Source organism: Hesperophylax consimilis, chromosome 13 (assembly GCF_061612785.1).
Source record: "Hesperophylax consimilis isolate HC1 chromosome 13, BYU_Hcon_1.0, whole genome shotgun sequence".
In the NCBI taxonomy this organism is placed as follows: Eukaryota; Metazoa; Arthropoda; class Insecta; order Trichoptera; family Limnephilidae; genus Hesperophylax; species Hesperophylax consimilis.
In genome coordinates this window covers 25,014,514-25,032,970 of record NC_142848.1, presented here as the reverse complement: position 1 = coordinate 25,032,970, position 18,457 = coordinate 25,014,514, and the positions used below count along the sequence as shown (strand labels likewise).

Genomic DNA, 18,457 nt, shown 5'->3' with positions numbered 1-18,457 from the left:
AATTGTCGTATTACATTCCATAAGTAAGCATTATTTTACTTTATTTTAAGCTTATTCACACCGTATTATATGGATCAGTTTTAGAAACATATACTATCACATCACAATGTAGCGATTCTCAAGTGTGCTCATCGTTGTTTACTGGGGTAAGTAAATTATGAGACATTTGTAAAAGTGTCTTAACTAAATACTCTGAAACTAACTACGACTCTGCAAACAGAAGAAATTTACTTTGCCGAATTTGGACTTCGCAAATTAGTTCATAACGTGGCGAGTAATTTGCGCTCCCATGTAGAAATGTCTATTCATTCAAAAGCAGATTTTACTTTTAAGAACTAAATGGTGATATTATAATGCGAGATGCCTATTTACTGTTAGATTGATTTATTGACGAATCACAGTCAGCCTTACTCCCTTCGTTCTTCAACAGTTGATTTTACCCCTCGCCATTATCTTCTCGTCTATTAATTCCTATGTCTGTGGTTGACCCGCTTTACATTCCCAACCTAAACCAAGTCCAACTAAGCATCCCTTTCTTAATTTAACTTATTACGCTTACATTCTTTCCGAAGTTTCAGATGGTTTTAACACACACACGCCTCAGAGATCTCGTTTCTGCAGCATTTAGTCTACTTTCATGGTTTCTCTGCCAGTTCTTTGATTGGCCATAATATTTTTGTAAGTACTTATACCAAGCGCCCTTGAGGTGATTTTCTCACGAAAACGGCGCTATAAACATAATCCAATCATTATCATTATTATACACATTAAAATGTCAAGTTTTAACCCCTAAAAGTGTGAGCGGCCCTCTATGCGCTGGCGACACTATTTTAGTAATAACTTTTTTTTTTGCAGAATTATGTTTTTGTAAATTGTACCGTCTTACCAGATCAAGTGTTTTGATTTTTTTATATAATAGGTATACATCGATCCTACATAGTTTTCCCAGGATAGCTATTATATTCCGACAAATGTTTTTTCTCCCTTTAGTTTTCCCTGGATAGCTATTATATACATTCTGTTGATGTTGCGGTAGAGTATTTTTATAATGTTTTAACAAGTGTTTTTGATTTATGTGTTCCAATTAAGAAGTCAATAAATGTGAGTGCAACCTACCCGGTATGGTTCACAAAATCAATTATTGACAAAATAAAAATCAAGGAAGCGCATCGCAGAAAATATTGAGTACACAAAAAGCAATCAGACTACTTATTGTTTTCTGCGATGCGATCCGAGCTCAAAAAAGATATTGTCATAACTAAACGACAATATTTAAACAGAATTCAGGACGGGATTAAAGACAATGTCAAATGCTTCTGGGATTTTATAAAATCACAGAAAGCTAACTCCAGGTCACATAACGGCCTGAATAGTGGAGACAAATTTATAACGGACTCAGAATCTATCTGTCAGAAATTTGCAGACTACTTTCAATCTGTGTATGATAGTGAAACCCCTAATCTTAGTACAGATTTTACGCGAACAGAGGTCCCATGGAACGTAGGTAACATTTCCCTGAGATTAACGAGCCCGCCAGAGGTAGAAGCTTATATCCGTAAACTGAAGACTGACAAGGCTACAGGGCCGGATGGAATCCCTTCCAGTACTATCATTAGCATAGCGCCAATGATAAGTGAAGCTCTTTGTCATATATTTAATACCAGTATTTTGACTTCTACTTTCCCCCAGATATGGAAACTGACCCGAGTCAGTCCCATTTTCAAGGCTGGTGACAAGACAGACGTCAAAAACTACAGACCGGTAGCCGTATTATCAGTGCTACCAAAACTATATGAAAAAATAATTTGTGACAAATTAAGTCTCCAGATTATGCCATTCATTGGAGAAAATCAACACGGTTTCCTTCCAAAGAAATCAACAGTCACAAATCTGCTTACTTTCTCGAGATTGGTAGCCACTGGTTTAGACTCAAGGCACCAAACAGATGTAGTTTACACCGACTTTGCCAAAGCATTTGACCGTGTTAACCATGATATCTTACTGAGGAAAATGTTTAAACTAGGCTTCGACCTACCAACACTAAACTTTTTCTCATCATATTTAAAATCCAGAAAACAATTTGTTTTGGTAAATGGACATAATTCAAAAAAATTCTCAGCGAAATCTGGAATTCCTCAAGGGTCTAACCTCGGACCGCTGTTGTTTCTAATACTAATAAATGACATCCAAAACTATGTTAAGAATAGTAAATGTCTACTGTTTGCAGATGACCTTAAAATTCTAATGGAAATAAGCTCCCAACAAGACTGTCTTAAAATGCAAGCTGATCTGGATGCACTATCTGAATGGTCGTTGATAAACAAATTAGATTTCAATACAAAAAAATGTGTCACTATGTCTTACACTCGCTCTTTAAACACTATACTTTACGATTATAAGATAAAGGGCGAATTACTATCACGTGTAAATTCCGTAAAGGATCTCGGTGTCGTCTTTGATCCCGAACTGAAATTCTCTGGCCATATATCGCAGCTCACCCAGTCTTGCTACAAACTTCTTGGGTTCGTCATTAGGACATGCAAGCAGTTCAATAACCAAGATGCTATGTTAGCATTGTTCGATGGCATACTGAGAAGCAAGCTGGAGTATGCGAGCGATGTTTGGGCACCGTATCACCAGAAGTACATTGAAATGATAGAGCAAATCCAGAAGAAATTCCTCAGGTATGTCTATATGCGGACGCATGGAACCTATCCCAGATTCATGCACCATATCGACTTACTTGAGGAAACCAATTCTGTGAGTCTGGAAACTAGGCGGAAAGCAAGCCTAGCCACTATATCTTTCAAAATTTGGAACAATTTTATTGATAGCCCATTCCTCTTGGGATGCTATGATTTATATGTACCAGACCACTACAGCCGAAGTCGATACCATGACTTATTTAGAGTACCAAAAGGCAAAACCGACGTCCTGGCAAAGCATAGCATGACGAGGGGAGTGGTGCTGTTGAACGAACTAGCAAAGAATTTGGATGTAAATGACTGTTCTTTAAACGACCTAAAACAATTATTGAAGAGTCACTTACCCAAATGCTGATATGATGTAAAATTATACTGTTTGTAAAATTGTACTTTAACTGGAACGAATGTTCTGTTGTACAATTAAAAAAAAATATATATATATATACCGACAAATGTTTTTTCTCTCTCTAGTTTTCCCAGGATAGCTATTATATTCCGATAAATGTTTTTCTCTCTCTCTTATATTATAAAAAAACTAATATGATGAATAAATACAAAAATATTCTTGAATTTTATAACATTTTCCAGCTAAATAAGCGAACTTCACAAGGTTTTTCTATAAATGAATACAGTTCTAATGGCTTTAGATAGTTAAAAATTATGAAATTTTCACGGAATTTGCGTTGCGCCTTTTCACAGATAAAAATCAATGTTTGCTAGTGACGAAACGACAAGCTAGAATAATTATATGATATTTTCTTACCAAGTAAATACAATTTGTTTTTGTATGCTAGGAGCATTTTTTAAGGTTCAAAATAACGTAAAATCGCCCGGTGAGCTATTAGCAAAACCGCTGTGGATTTCTTGGCTCACTTACGATTAATATAATGTTTAACCTAAAGTTACAAATTACCGAAAATATAAATGTTTTAACTTTTTTCGAAAGCCCTTTTATACTCATCACCGTCAAGCCCGTGTCTAGGCCTTTACTCGTGCTGTTGTCAAACACCAATTTGGCACAACACTCCTCACTTAGTGCTAAAGCCTCCGGTACTCCAAATGGAACGTCCTTCATCGTCCGCTCTGTAGCTTTTTCCATTACCCTGTGCTTTTGTCAGTTTGATTTTAAAATGCCATTTGCAACGGGACTTTTTTTAGTTTCATTACGACAGTTAAATTATCAAGTGTCTTCATGTGTCAATTGGGGCTTTGATGATATCAAATTGCACAATTGTTTCGTTCACGTTATATAGAGTGATTTTTAATAGCTTTTTCGAAGTTGTAATATCCTTGATATTAGTGTAAAAGCTCACCATAGATGGCAGAAATGATGCAGTTGTATTTTTTTAAATCCACTAGAGACCCGAAAGTTTCCATTGGATCACGTCATCTTAGGGGATTCTTCCATAATGGAAGATACCTTAACATCGTCCCGACGAAAGTCTACAATTCAAAACCAAAACCTTGTTTTATTTGTCAATAGTCATGAATAGTGACCTGATCTTCATTGCCAGGTCCTTTCCAAGCTTCTTCTTCCCCATCCAACCCCCCTCCCTTCAGCCGCACAACATAAACCACAGTATGTTGTGGGACCGACGTGTGGGGTGCCATGCTCATTCACATAAAACGAAAGCTTCCAAATGATGCTGCTAACTTTAAAAAAATATATGCATTAACTCCACTTAGAAGGTTTTCCTCGTGTTCTATGTAATCTTTGGGGACGGTGTTCGAAATCTATCGAAGTTATTTGAATTAATTTATTAATTAATTTTGGTGGGATCTCTTCAACAAACTTAGCCTCTACGATCACGTGATAATTTGTAAATAAATATTTCCAGTATTCACCTTTCCAGTGCCAATAATGACTCTCGCCAGAGCTTTGGGTTGAGGTGGATTAATGAATAGGGTAGAAACATGATAAAGGTAGCCGCAATTACCCTTACAATTTTCTACACTCTTGCTGGACACGTAGCAAGGCTAATGGATGACCATTAGAATTCCAATATCATCGATTTTTGTCCTTTGCAACAGATATCACGCATAGATGAAAAGGTCTTGACGATTAGATAGCTGCTGGTTTCGGATAGAAGTCCACAAGATCTCAAAGAGCTTATGAAAAATAGTGGAAAGCTATTTACCATCTTTGAAATGAATCCGTTCTCAGAATTTTGTTCAAGAAAAACATCCCATCTATATATACACGAGTGGAAGTTATTTAACCGAGTAAAAACTTCTCATTTTTAACAAAATCGGTGTTTGGAAAACTGTCATGAAAATCATTTCTCGAAATTCAGTGCAGATTAAGTTTTACATTTACTCCAAGTTTCGGTCGAAAAAGTTTGAAGTTATTTAAAAGCTACCGCGGAAAAACCTCTAACCTGCGTAGCAAGTATATTATGTACTAAGGAAAATGCGCCAAGATTTGACTGTATTAACGCAAATGGAAATATTTAGGAAAATCCCCCTTTGCTTTATTTCTTTGTCTGTGGCAAAATACACATCCTGGCAAAAGGAAATGGTCCGTTATGCACGGTGAAATGTTTTCTATTATTTTTATTTATCCACGAAAGACAGAAGAAGTTTATCTTGTAAACGGTGTACGAGTATTAGTAGGGCAAGAGGTTTCAACAAATGTTTCATTTGCTGCAAGTCAAAGAAGAAGAACAAGCCCCATTTCTCGTAAAATAATTATAATCTTTCACATGCAGCAATCATTTTGTGAGTAAACACAATTATAATATTGCTTTTTTATTTTCGTGTGGTCGTATAGGTTGTGAAATGTACATCCCTACATTTCAAGTAAATACAATAACACAAGTATCTATCTATTAAATATATAAAAAAATAGAGCTCAGCAAAAATTTTATTGTGATCATAGATTAACTATAGATAAATCACGTATGATTGATCGATTGTATGATTTTAGCGATTACGATAAATCTGTTTTAAAACTCGACGACAACGGATTTTTTTTCTTAGAAGTTTAGTTTCGCTGTACCACCCTTTAAACACAGTGTATCGTCATAAAACATACAAATTTCGGTTGTCAGTGTGTGAAATATTTCTGCGTGCAATTATTCACGTTAAATTACCTTAATTTTTTTCTAAATTGGATCTGATTGTATGAAGAATAATTCAGGAAAAAATAAAGTATGTACCTACCTATAATAAAATACTTAGGAAAATTATTTTAACTATCGTGTTTTTCAAAATTGGAATTGTATTATCACGTAATTTTTACTGGTCTGTGTTAGTGTACATATTTTGGTAACCCTCTTTAGTAACAGGTTTTTACAAGAACTGGAATTAGTATTTGTATCTTTCATTAAACGAAAACTGATCATTTTAGAAAATATTTAACTTATTTTTCTCCCTTCCATAGATACATGAGTTATCAAATTCTTACTTCACAATTGTCAACATTCCAAATAATCGCTTTAAAAAGCGTTTATTTGGAATACGTCATCAAAAGCAGGTAAAGCCGGCATAACACCCAACAAAGCAACGGAGTTAATACGAGTATATTATACCCCGTGACCACCCCGCTAATGTCTCCTTTGTCCTATAAAATACGATATTTTCAATCCGACACGTTGAACGGACGTTTCCCGTAAACGCCTTCCCATCGCGGAAAGCTGCGCTTAATGAGAAAACCCTTAACGATGATTTAAAAGCTTTCTTCGCCTGGGAGCACTGAAGAAAAAACCGATAGGATTGTGTTATGGGCGTGTCTGTGTGCCCAAAGTAAACTCATAACCTTTACTTCTGGTGAGATCGACCAATTTTTTTTTTGAACTATGGGTTTCTTGCACCGAAGAAATAAATAGATAGAAGTGTGCTTTAAGTAATTTCCACAAGGAAATAAATTAATAATATTAAATATTGCTAATTTATTTAGAATCTCTTCAAATTATTCGTCAGAAAGAACGTATTATCGTGATGTCGAAACACGTGTTCATAAAAATCATTAAGTTTTCGCATTTCGTCATATAATCAGGGCAAATGCAGGTACATGAACACATTTTTATTTATTTATTTAGTACAGTTGGTGATACAATGACACATGTATATATACATAAAAAATACTTTGACTGCCCAACTAGGAGGAATTCCCGTTTTAGGACAGTCAAAATTGAGTTAGTATTCATGCACGCATACATATTTTGTAAGAACAAAAACAAAAAAGGAAAAAAAGAAAAGTAATATAATATATACATACCTAACTAAAAAAAATAAAAATGTTACGATATATTAGGAATGTACTAAAAGTTTAACAGGAAACCGACTACCAACCCGTTTTTAACCAGAATACCAATAATTTGAAGATATTCTTACTAAATTAGCAATATTTATTATTCTTCTTCTTCTTCTTCAATGGCGCTACAGCCCATTTCGAGCCTTGGCCTCCTTTAACATGAGCCTCCCCCGCCCTCTGTCCTCGGCCGTCGTCTTCCAATCTGCAACATGGAGTAGTCCTCTGGCATCTTTCCTGACATCGTCCTCCCATCTCAGCCTAGGTCTGCCCGCCTTTCGTTTGCCTCCCGGGTGTCCTGTTAGAACCTTCTTTGGTACACGTGTGCTTGGCATTCGGTGCACATGTCCGGCCCATCTTAGTCTTTGGAGCCGTAAATGAGTAGAGAGTCTGGGAGCTTGGTAGATGTCATATAGCTCCTTATTGTGGCGGATTCTCCATGCCTCTCCCTCTCGCACCGCTCCTAAGATTCTTCGAAGTACCTTTCTTTCGAAGGTGTCCAGCCGTTCCGCAGACTTTGCTGTCAGTGTTCCCGCCTCACATCCATAGGCCAAGACCGTTCTAATAATTGTTTTATACAGGGTTAATTTGGTTTTCCTATGGACGTTTCGGGATTTGAACACTGGCAGCAACGCGAAGTAAGTGTTGTTAGCGGCTGTGATGCGCTTTCTTACTTCTACTGGGTCTTCGTTGTCCTGCGTTATGATGGAGCCCAGGTAGGCAAACTCTTCGACCACTTCAAAGTTATAGGAGTTTTTAAAATTCACTTTATCTTTTATTCTGCGGTGTGGGGTTCTGGTTTGCATCATGATTTTAGTTTTGTTCTCATTGATTTGCAAGCCCACCTCTCTTGCTGCAGTCTCCAAAGGGTCAAACACCTCTCTTACAGCCTGTAAGGATCTTCCAACAATGTTAAGGTCGTCTGCATATCCAACTATTTGATTGCTTTTGTAGCAAATGTTTGAGTCGGTAGCAATCATTGTCTAATATTTATTACTACCGAAGTATAATGGCCAATTTTATTTTATTTCCGTTGAAGTTGAAATATATAATTGGCGTTTGGTATGTACCTTCGACGAGACTCAAGAATAAGAACTTCGACCAATGTATGTGGTTTTGATGGCGATTGCGAGCGGCCTGGATTTGAGAATACTGCAGCACTGCCATTCGAGTTATAAATATTAGTACTGAATCGTGTATCGTGTAACTTCACGAGACACGACGACCTCCGTGACTTTCCCGACGAGCAAGCCGGAGATCGCAGGTCCAAAACACGGCGTGCGCAAGTAAATTTAAATAGTCAGGTACTTCTCTATCTCCTTCCCCTCCCCACTACCTTCAGCTTCATAATACCCCAATAGGGGATGCCACAATCTCACTGGCTCCAGACGGTTGCGGTTCCATATAAAACAAAAAAAAAACACCATTGCATACGTTTTACTCAAGTTCACTGTGAACTTAGGCATCGTCATCTTACTGTCGTCCTTAACCCCCATCTTGAATATGCTTGTGTTATCTGGTCTCCCTTTTATGCTGTCCACATTCGACGCATTGAATCTGTTCAACATCGGTTCTTAAGAGGGATTGCTAGGAGGCTAGGATTAGAAAAAGGCAAATACTCATATGATGAAATTGAACTAACTCTTAACCTCTCTCCTTCGGAAGTCCGTCGAGAAAGAAATGACCTCATTTGCTTCTTCAAAATTATAAATGGTATTATTGATTCACATACTCTACTGCAACTCATTCCCTTCAATATCCCCTCGCACAGACTCAGAAATAATGAACTGCTCTTCCTCAACCATCATTTGACAAATTATGGATATTATTCACCATTGTCTAGAATGTGTAGACTGGTCAACTCAAGTCAAAACCATAACTTTTTTGGGATAAGTCTGAATGATTTTTGCCAGTCGCTAAACAAGTGACGGAATATTGTAAGTGTCCTGTGGTCCTAATTCACGGCGTAGTCTTGACTTGATTCGACTTGTCACTTTATTTTCTTATATTATATCTGCCTTATGTCTTTGCTTTCTTGTACCTTTGTCTACTCCGATTCTCGATGATTCTCGAGATGCAGATTTCATTCGCCACCCGGTAAGTTGACTGTGAATTAACCTTACGAATTGTGTTATCGCATTCGCCTGTCATAAGCCATAGGTTTTATCCATGCTTTATCTTTGTGGAATAGCCCTTCAAAATACGGCTATCACAACCCTTGTTCATTCCTCGAACACCTACAATTATTAAGTGTTGTTAGCGGCTGTGATGCGCTTTCTTACTTCTACTGGGTCTTCGTTGTCCTGCGTTATGATGGAGCCCAGGTAGGCAAACTCTTCGACCACTTCAAAGTTATAGGAGTTTTTAAAATTCACTTTATCTTTTATTCTGCGGTGTGGGGTTCTGGTTTGCATCATGATTTTAGTTTTGTTCTCATTGATTTGCAAGCCCACCTCTCTTGCTGCAGTCTCCAAAGGGTCAAACACCTCTCTTACAGTCTGTAAGGATCTTCCAACAATGTTAAGGTCGTCTGCATATCCAACTATTTGATTGCTTTTGTAGCAAATGTTTGAGTCGGTAGCAATCATTGTCTAATATTTATTACTACCGAAGTATAATGGCCAATTTTATTTTATTTCCGTTGAAGTTGAAATATATAATTGGCGTTTGGTATGTACCTTCGACGAGACTCAAGAATAAGAACTTCGACCAATGTATGTGGTTTTGATGGCGATTGCGAGCGGCCTGGATTTGAGAATACTGCAGCACTGCCATTCGAGTTATAAATATTAGTACTGAATCGTGTATCGTGTAACTTCACGAGACACGACGACCTCCGTGACTTTCCCGACGAGCAAGCCGGAGATCGCAGGTCCAAAACACGGCGTGCGCAAGTAAATTTGAATAGTCAGGTACTTCTCTATCTCCTTCCCCTCCCCACTACCTTCAGCTTCATAATACCCCAATAGGGGATGCCACAATCTCACTGGCTCCAGACGGTTGCGGTTCCATATAAAACAAAAAAAAAACACCATTGCATACGTTTTACTCAAGTTCACTGTGAACTTAGGCATCGTCATCTTACTGTCGTCCTTAACCCCCATCTTGAATATGCTTGTGTTATCTGGTCTCCCTTTTATGCTGTCCACATTCGACGCATTGAATCTGTTCAACATCGGTTCTTAAGAGGGATTGCTAGGAGGCTAGGATTAGAAAAAGGCAAATACTCATATGATGAAATTGAACTAACTCTTAACCTCTCTCCTTCGGAAGTCCGTCGAGAAAGAAATGACCTCATTTGCTTCTTCAAAATTATAAATGGTATTATTGATTCACATACTCTACTGCAACTCATTCCCTTCAATATCCCCTCGCACAGACTCAGAAATAATGAACTGCTCTTCCTCAACCATCATTTGACAAATTATGGATATTATTCACCATTGTCTAGAATGTGTAGACTGGTCAACTCAAGTCAAAACCATAACTTTTTTGGGATAAGTCTGAATGATTTTTGCCAGTCGCTAAACAAGTGACGGAATATTGTAAGTGTCCTGTGGTCCTAATTCACGGCGTAGTCTTGACTTGATTCGACTTGTCACTTTATTTTCTTATATTATATCTGCCTTATGTCTTTGCTTTCTTGTACCTTTGTCTACTCCTGTATTTTTCATTTTACTATATTCGTGTTATTATTTTGTAATTTGGACGATGTCCGTTAATAAATAAATAAATTAATTAACCTATAAATACAGTACATATTCCAAAAATAAAATAAGAGAAGCCCTCATTGATCGATCTTTTTCAAATATCGAATTCTTGACCAGATCATCAATTTCATTTGCCAGTCTGCGGTCAGAAGATATTCTTGTAAATTGGTGACATTAGTTTTCTTTTAAATCGGTATAGATCATCTAGAGATTTTCGTGTTCGGTGTCTGGGGGCTTAGGGACCTGCCAAACTGATACAGCCACTGCCGACTGCCGACTGCGGGACGAAGCGGTTCGTACGACATCGCATTGTCTGCGTATTCTTTGCAATGTTTTAGGTTCTGGAGCAGTGATTCCCAAGCGGGCGATATCGCCCCCACCCCCTTGGGGGTGCTGAAGGATTTCTGGGGAAAGCGGCGACCTCAAGGACAACACGAAAAATATTTTATAAAGAAAATCACTAATTCGTTACCCCTCTGGCCTCTGGCATACCGACCGTTATATTTCTTAAAGATGCTGTCTTTTTTTGAAAACAAACGTTTTGAAAATGGTTCACGTTACATCTTTTCAGATAACACTGAACTAAAATTACTGATAACGAAAAAAAACGCATGTTTTATTAGACAAATCTATTAACAGTTTTATCGCCACCTCAGATGGTTGTCGTCATATAAAAATAATTAGTAGAATATTCAAAAAGGTTCGTAAATTTCTCTGAAATTGCGGTCGGAACCATTGGTTTCATAGAGAAGTACATTTAAATTCTTCTACGGTTAACTTGAATTAGGCTTGTATATAAAGTGAGGCGTTTTCTCGAAAAACTAACAAATTGACACTATGGGTAATAGCGGTTTGTTCGCAAAACCGAGTAATTTAGCCCGAGGTGTTAAAAGGGGCACACAATGTGATGCAATAAAGAAAGATACTATGCAAGTTCACAGGGACCTCGAAACCGAGAAGATTAAAATAAACGACCGAGTTTTTATCGACACGGGAAGAGGACGCCAAAGAATAATTTATTTGAAAAGAGATACGAATAATAAGTTTGGGATACGCTGTTCTGGAGGTTTCATTTGAATATTTGTTAGTCGTCGTGGAATAGAGTGATTAATCTTTTTGATACACTACTACGCTTTGATAACAGTAAAACGAGAGCAGATTCTCATAAGTTCTTCTTTGGACTAGGCACCAGGCAAAGGAAACTCATCAGAGAGTTTTCATTGTACGGCTGTGAATGCAATGGTATGTTTTCGTACTTCTTAAGTCCATCTGCTAATAGATGCCAGCTGTAGTAACAATAACACTTTTCTTTGAATTACTTCGAATTGCAAAATAATTCACGTATCATCAACTTGCAGTGAACAATCGCCAACTCACTTTTGTCGCAGGTTCTTTATGATCCACTTAACGGTTTTTCTTTTAAAGAATTTTGTACAATTTATTGACAGCAGTTTTTGCGTTTAAAATGGACATTGTATCTCAGTAAAAGTAAATAGAAATAAGGTGAACTCTAAAAAAATCATTGATTGCCTTAGGAACTTCAAAACGGCAATAAAGATTTTTGTCGGGAAAGCAATTTTTGCGCTCATTTAGCCACAGTGATCAGCCAAAGATGATAATAAAGGGTAAAATATAATTTTTAAAAGTACACACAGCCTGACTTATATACGCCATCATTTTACAGCATGAAAAGGTGAACACAAAATGCAAGAAATATATGCCTATTGGCTATTGGCAAAACACGTCTTATTGACAATATGAACAAATACAAAGTCACCTAACAGATAGTCCTCGGTAAAATTGAAGGAAAAAGGGTCGCATGACTTCAGAGCATGAAAAGAAATTGGCACCAGTGCAATCTGCAAGTTGAATACGGTTGAATCTAAAGGAAACAGAAGAAAGTATACAAAGGTTTCATGGCCACCAGAGAAGCATTGTTAGAAAATTTGCCAAAAATCTTTAATATTTTTCTTCCAGATTTCTTTGTTTTCATCGCTTCGTTACGTTTCTGAACCATCCATGTTAATAATCGAAACGCACCCTAATATCGAGGCATGGCCAGGTTCAGACATTGGGAGCTTTCACATCATTAATTTCTGTGAAAGCTCCTAAATCGAATAATATGAGGCCTGCTCCAGAGATTTATCGGATTGTTTTTGCACGCGAGCTTCGGCACGTTTCTGCCTCCATTATCTGTTCCCATTTCTGCCTCGCTATCACGCTGATATGGGATTCCCTAGATAAGGCCTGTGAGCAATTTTATGATGTCGGTATAACTGTCATGTCTCCAGTTTGACGCAGACAAATGATGCAAAAATAAATACAATTAGCGTTTTTTCGTATATTCAGCATTATAAGTTGTTTTCATCCTTTATTTTCGATTAACCGTTTCATCATCTCTTGTTCAAGATACCACAGATGTTCTAGTACAACATAGTATGACAAGAGGAATGGTGCTATTGAATGAATTGAATAGAATTCTACCAGTAAATTACTACAAGTATTTATACAAGATGCGGTAAAAACAGACAGTGTTGTTTTGAAGAGGTATTAAAAAAAACCGCGCAACTTACTTATCATGCCGTTTTATCCATCAAGTCCTGAAGGTGACATCAGAAATATGATGCCCCCAGCAGCGATACATTGATGAAGGCGATTTCTGAAGTTTTCGGCCGCATTTTGGCACATCTCGACGGGTATAGCGGCGATTTCCTCCCGAATTCGATCATTGAGTTCTTCCAAGGTGTGAGGCCGATGTTTAAAAACATTTTCCTTCGGGCTATTTTCGAAAAATGTGCAGACGGCGAAGCCCCTATGTTGTCCAGATTAAACCATGGTAACGACTGAAAATGGCACGACCCTCCCGACACAATGAGACCCCTCCCAGGTTCCTACCCCTACCGCACGGGATATACCGGCCCTTCAAAACTGCACTTTCTGTTTTGCAGCACCCTTTATACACATTATACAAGTGGTTGTTCTATTTATATAAAGAATAGTGTCTGTGGCGGGTGGCGTGGATTTTAATTTTATACAAATCTACAGTTTTATTCCGAGATTAATGAAATATTGCACACTTCAAAACGTCAGTGTTGAGATTTCTAAAAATCACCCCTTCCTCTTTTCCCATTCCGTAAATCAGTAGGTATTTTGATATTTCTTGTCATTTTGCACACTTGACGTTCAAATGAGAGGAAAATTACTGTCTACATCTGAGTTACAAATACTGTGTAAATCCCGGGTAACGCCGGGGATTAGTACAAAGATATATTTCGACGTTAAGTGCCTACTAATTTAAAAAAATACATAACGTAGGTACGAGTTTTACCGGTACATTACTTTCAATTTGAATAAATTTTTTCACAGAATCAAGTTTTCCTTTGATTTCTATTTACGGCGGTGAATGTTTGCGAAAACGAATGTGTATCTTTTTCCATTGATGTTTTATGCGAAATTCCGTGAAACAGAAAATTAGTGTTTTAATGTTTCTTTCGCAAAATTCATCGTATTTTTTGTTGTTTGTTCAAACAGTCTCTGTAGACTTACCGATTTAATCTTAGTCTGCTTCAACAATATTGGTTATTAGTCGACATTCGCGACTATGGCAATTACATTTATCAATTGTCTAGACTAAATATCTTTTGTTTATAAAGCCCGTTCGCTCCCTACATAATCTTGTCTACACATCGATTAACATTTCCTGCGGAATTCAGCTAGAACACTGCACAGGCTGTTTTGATTCGAACTCGGGGAAATGATTTTTCATGATATCTCGGGTTACGGCGACCGGTTATTGGTAAAAAATACCTAAAATCAAACATATTAATTTCGTTTGTCTGTGGTGATGAGCGTGATTCGAAATATTTCTTCGTAATGTAAAATAATAATAAAATTGTTTTGTTATCTTCTTTTGTTTTGTAGTTCTTAATTTTTAAATATATTTTTAATAACAATTCTTTATTTGAATTGTGTACTTCTTTTGTTTAAATTTTTCACAGATGATTTAAATCTTGATCACTAATGACGTTTTTACTTATGGTGTTCACACGAAAGATATAATTCTGATCGCCTCTCTAATGATCCCAAGACAAATATTTAATGAATACTTTCAGACGCACTAATCCTACTGCTCCGTCACGCCGATTGCTTTTGACAGGCCGTGTGCTAACCAATAGTATGGTCAGAATTTGAACTGTACAGTTTAAATTCACACACGTCAGCTATAACCACGGAGTGCCGTGAGCCGTACAATCGCATCAAAACTTTCGTCCTGTCAAAACCAATGTGTGTACTATCGCCGGTTATTTATCGGAATAATCCCTAAAACGTATTTTATCGCAACTATCGCAATCCAATTCAACATAACGAGTGCTACCGTACAACGATCACCGTTCCAGTGCTGAGAGATGATTCTTGAGATGTAGATTTCACTCGCCACCCGGTAAGTTGACTGTGAATTAACCTTACGAATTGTGTTATCGCATTCGCCTGTCATAAGCCATAGGCTTTATCCATGCTTTATCTGTGTGGAATAGCCCTTCAAAATACGGCTATCACAACCCTTGTTCGTTCCTCGAACACCTACAATTATTACATCCCGTGATTTTTCACGGGTCTTCATTAGTATTTTTGACATTTCGTTACATCAACGATCTACGCAATATAAATGTAGTGTTGCCATCGTAGGTCTTTTTTTCCCGACATTGATTAATTTATCCTACCCATATTGCTTAGCTATCGATATGGCCCTGCAAAGGTAAACCTTGCATGTTCTTTTCCAATGGATGTAACATGTCAACTTTTGGTTTGTATATAGTATCAATCATTGATTTCGGCAGCCGTGAGTAAAGAATTATGATTACTGAATTTTTATGTCAGATAGGAGACTTGATTTAACTCGTAAAAAGTATCGCAATGACAATGAAAAATATACATTTGTTTTTTTTTTATCGAGTTCAATCGAATAACCTTTTGTTGTTTTATTTTTTATTTTACAGAGTTGATGTTTTTGATATCGTGGGCTAGTAATCAACATCACGATATCGTGTAATCGAAAAATGTTTCATGCTTAATAAAATGTCATAATGATTCACCTAAAAATTCATAGGATTGCTTTAGTAAAAATTCAGAAAGTATATATAATCAGAGCAAAATTCCGAAAGTGGTATTCAGTCAACTTTTAAACGATTATCACGGTACGCGGTGTTCGGAAACTCGTATTACAAATAGGAACTGGTGAATCAATATAAGCATTTGCAATCGATTTTGTGGTCTATCGATTTTTTTTTTGTCTTAAAAAACATATATTATATACACAGATAAACAATCACTATTTTTGAATATATAAGTTTTACTGTATATTATTACACGTAGAATTAATAAATCGTCATGTAAAAACGATTAAAACCGTGATACACTCAAACGTCCTCAAATGTATGATTGGCAGTTTCTGACAGCACTTAAACCGCTACCTCACGGGTTGATAGACCGCGTGCATTAAGAATGCGGTCAATTTTGTGCCACGTTGCGCTGTTTGCTTAGCTAGCACTTGCGTACGGGACACTTGATGTGGTTTACAAATTATTTCAAAATAATCAATTCTTTTTAGAAATCTCGCCAAATATTTAAATAGAGTTTTTGTTTTCATACCGACCCGAGTGGGATTGATCTTCCTGTTAACGGCCAAAACCGAGGTACTTATGACGTCACGCGTACTTCTTCGATTTCGGCCGTTTTGGTTGGATACTACTTTTGAAGAACAATGAATAAATATATCTAGTACGAAGTTAATTTAATTTGACGTAGATTCATTAGTTTCCCGCTAGTAAACCCCGCTAGTGTCCTGAGCTTCCGGACACCGTGTATACACCAATACACACCATTTTTACATAATGTTGTATGGGTCAACTAAACATCATATTATCATCATCAACTTTTTATGAATACATAAATTGACAGTTTTCTGTTTGCTATTTTGTGGGCAAACAAAATACAACAAATTTCAACCTAAACATTATTTTTTTCTTCGAAAAACATTTAGTTGCTATGATGTATTTGAGAGTCCGCCATGGGCTGAAACTTACGCAACTTATCACCCTCCTTTTCCGATAGCGATGACATTATTTTCTGTAACCGAAATATAATATTATAAAAGGAGGATACACCCTGGCGGCCAAAATTCTAAACTCGTAAGAAAATAAATTATCTTTCCCGACGGAAGCGCCGACATTGTTTCTGGGAAAATAATTTCTGGAATAATATTTCCAAGGAAGCGGCTATGAATAACGGCGATCGTGATGTTTGTATTATTCATTGTTGCTGTCCGAGTCAGATTGTACAGTGGACAATGTGCAAACTGTACAATGTGCAGACTGTACACTGTGCAGACAGTCGGGTAAAAATAAAATCTGCCAGATTAGAGATTTTCGAAATATTTCCGCATAACAATCAATTTCTATTTTTTTACGTATGTAAACAACTTTTACATGGTAAACTTTTAAATGAAAAGAGAAAGTTTGGTGTTCTCTCTTTCTAAAATTGTATATAGCATATGTCTGGCTATAATAGCTATATCCGATAATGCATGATTTATTTTTATTTTACAGAGTTGATATTTTTGATATCGTGGGCTAGTTTATAAACATCGAGATATCGTGTAATCGAAAAATGTTTTATACTTAGTAAAATGTCAAGATGTTTCATTTAAAATTTCATCTCGATTGCTTTAATAAAAATTAAGGCCTATCAGGGCTATGATATTTATTTATTTATTCAATAAAAAAATTACAATGTGTGATATACATATATATATATTTCACTAGTAATAAGATAAAAGATATTATGATATGATTAATATTTATTATTTTTCAATGTTCTCTCATAATAAGCAATTGCTTGTGTGTATGGGATGAGGTATTATTTGTTTAGTTTTTTATTTTATTTTTTAAATTTTTGTTTGATACTTATATTATGTAACAATAATTCGTTTTTTCTTACCACGAAAATTTTAAATATGTTTATACCAGTCATAGATACTTATCTACTGCACTGTTTGTAAGTATATTATATAAATTATATGTAAAAGCCTTTAACGGGCATAACGCAAATAAAAAAGAAGCACGAGTTTTATCAAAACCTCCTAGATCACAAGGCAGAGACACTCATTCAAATCACCTTCCTAACTAATGATATCCTGTGATCTAGGATACGTGAGACGTGAAAACTATTTTTCGTGAAATTTTCATATTTTTAATGATAAACTGATGTTTATAAGACGAGGTTTTATGCATAGCATAAAGGATAATAAAGGATTATAAGCAATAATTAGTCGCCTGTAATATAAATACAAATTGAAAATATCTCCCGAGTAAAAATAAATGCCGCCGACGGGAATTGAACCCGCGCCTTCTGATGTCCTGTCAGGTGCTCTGTATCTACTGAGCCACGTCGGCCTATTTCCAACCGCCAAATAATTCCAAATGTACTAGTACTTCAATCAACAATTACTGCTTATTATATTTTTTCACCTGTAAACAACCACTAACTACTACTACTTTTCATTTGGTGACAGATAATTCGATAGATTAGTGTTCTAGTCATCTCGTGTTGCGATATTGTAGGTATGTTAGAGTGCATATAACTACTTTCGTTGAGCAGATACTAGGTGCATGTATTTATTGCAAAATCATTTTGGATTGGCTCTTCCGTATGAAAACTTCACTCCTATAGAACTACTGGAAAGTGAATTTAAATTTTCATACAAACTGCAATGAGTTTTAGAATATAAGGTT

The 18,457-nt window shown here is 36.4% G+C and overlaps 2 protein-coding genes across 3 annotated transcripts in view; one reads left to right on the top strand and one right to left on the bottom strand.

Moving 5' to 3' along the window:
* LOC149418660 (uncharacterized) overlaps nucleotides 1-18,457 on the top strand; it is a 241,522-nt gene that overhangs the window by 122,829 nt on the left and 100,236 nt on the right. The window lies entirely within an intron of this gene.
* Nucleotides 1-18,457, bottom strand: part of LOC149418662 (carbohydrate sulfotransferase 11-like) — a 190,196-nt gene that overhangs the window by 96,484 nt on the left and 75,255 nt on the right. The window lies entirely within an intron of this gene.